Below are 2,481 nucleotides of genomic sequence, written 5' to 3'. Positions count from 1 at the left end.
AACGAATGCCGGGCGTTCGAGTTGCCCAGGCAGGGGGTTATCCTCCACTAGCAAACCTCCATGAGCAGCGGAGCCCGTCAGCTGCGCCAAAAAGAACCACACGAGGGCGACCTGGGGTTGAAATCCCCCGCCACATAGGAACGAATGCCGGGCAACCAGGGGTCGAAATCCCCCATTGAAATGAATGGCGGGCAACCAGGGGTCGAAGTCCCCCATTGAAATGAATGGCGGGCGACCAGGGGTCGAAATCCCCCATTGAAATGAATGGCGGGCGACCAGGGGTCGAAATCCCCCATTGAAATGAATGGCGGGCAACCAGGGGTCGAAAGTCCCCATTGAAATGAATGGCGGGCGACCAGGGGTCGAAATCCCCCATTGAAATGAATGGCGGGCTACCAGGGGTCGAAATCCCCCATTGAAATGAATGGCGGGCGACCAGGGGTCGAAATCCCCCATTGAAATGAATGGCGGGCAACCAGGGGTCGAAGTCCCCCATTGAAATGAATGGCGGGCTACCAGGGGTCGAAATCCCCCATTGAAATGAATGGCGGGCGACCAGGGGTCGAAATCCCCCATTGAAATGAATGGCGGGCTACCAGGGGTCCAAGTCCCCCATTGAAATGAATGGCGGGCTACCAGGGGTCCAAGTCCCCCATTGAAATGAATGGCGGGCTACCAGGGGTCGAAATCCCCCATTGAAATGAATGGCGGGCGACCAGGGGTCGAAATCCCCCATTGAAATGAATGGCGGGCAACCAGGGGTCGAAAGTCCCCATTGAAATGAATGGCGGGCGACCAGGGGTCGAAATTCCCCATTGAAATGAATGGCGGGCAACCAGGGGTCGAAATTCCCCATTGAAATGAATGGGCCCATTCATTTTCAATGGCCGGGCTACCAGGGGCGCAGTACCACCTGTCGTCATTAGGGGCGCTGTAGATAGGGGACCGAGTCCCCCCATTCGAGAGGTTTGCACCCAAACCTCAAAATGGTTGGTGTACAATTATAGGAGAGACCTTTTTAAGACGTGGGAGCTCCAGGGCAAATCAAGGGAGGCTCGACCAACCCATATCCGCTTTAGATGCACTTTAGGTCGGACTCCCTTGCCAGATGGTCCCCTCCTCAGCCTGGTTCTCGAATTTTTTCTAAGTCAGCCCAACTTGGAAATATTTTCAGAGTGCCACTTTCAAGGGAGTTTCGCCCAACCCCTATCCGCCTAAGAGGCACTTCAGGTCGGCCTGACTGGCCACATTTTCCCCCTCCTCATCCTGGTTCTCGAATTTTTTCTAAGTCAGCCAAACTTGGAAATTTTTTCAGAGTGCCACTTTCAAGGGAGTTTCGCCCAACCCCTATCCGCCTAAGAGGCACTTCAGGTCGGCCTGACTGGCCACATTTTCCCCCTCCTCATCCTGGTTCTCGAATTTTTTCTAAGTCAGCCAAACTTGGAAATTTTTTCAGAGTGCCACTTTCAAGGGAGTTTCGCCCAACCCCTATCCGCCTAAGAGGCACTTCGGGTCGGCCTGACTGGCCACATTTTCCCCCTCCTCATCCTGGTTCTCGAATTTTTTCTAAGTCAGCCAAACTTGGAAATTTTTTCAGAGTGCCACTTTCAAGGGAGTTTCGCCCAACCCTTATCCGCCTAAGAGGCACTTCAGGTCGGCCTGACTGGCCACATTTTCCCCCTCCTCATCCTGGTTCTCGAATTTTTTCTAAGTCAGCCAAACTTGGAAATTTTTTCAGAGTGCCACTTTCAAGGGAGTTTCGCCCAACCCTTATCCGCCTAAGAGGCACTTCAGGTCGGCCTGACTGGCCACATTTTCCCCCTCCTCATCCTGGTTCTCGAATTTTTTCTAAGTCAGCCAAACTTGGAAATTTTTTCAGAGTGCCACTTTCAAGGGAGTTTCGCCCAACCCCTATCCGCCTAAGAGGCACTTCAGGTCGGCCTGACTGGCCACATTTTCCCCCTCCTCATCCTGGTTCTCGAATTTTTTCTAAGTCAGCCAAACTTGGAAATTTTTTCAGAGTGCCACTTTCAAGGGAGTTTCGCCCAACCCCTATCCGCCTAAGAGGCACTTCGGGTCGGCCTGACTGGCCACATTTTCCCCCTCCTCATCCTGGTTCTCGAATTTTTTCTAAGTCAGCCAAACTTGGAAATTTTTTCAGAGTGCCACTTTCAAGGGAGTTTCGCCCAACCCCTATCCGCCTAAGAGGCACTTCAGGTCGGCCTGACTGGCCACATTTTCCCCCTCCTCATCCTGGTTCTCGAATTTTTTCTAAGTCAGCCAAACTTGGAAATTTTTTCAGAGTGCCACTTTCAAGGGAGTTTCGCCCAACCCCTATCCGCCTAAGAGGCACTTCGGGTCGGCCTGACTGGCCACATTTTCCCCCTCCTCATCCTGGTTCTCGAATTTTTTCTAAGTCAGCCAAACTTGGAAATTTTTTCAGAGTGCCACTTTCAAGGGAGTTTCGCCCAACCCCTATCC

Source organism: Leptonotus elevatus, unplaced genomic scaffold (genome assembly GCF_054856555.1).
Source record: "Leptonotus elevatus isolate MCC_2025b unplaced genomic scaffold, RoL_Lele_1.0 HiC_scaffold_242, whole genome shotgun sequence".
Lineage (NCBI taxonomy): Eukaryota > Metazoa > Chordata > Actinopteri > Syngnathiformes > Syngnathidae > Leptonotus > Leptonotus elevatus.
This window is presented reverse-complemented; position numbering follows the sequence as displayed.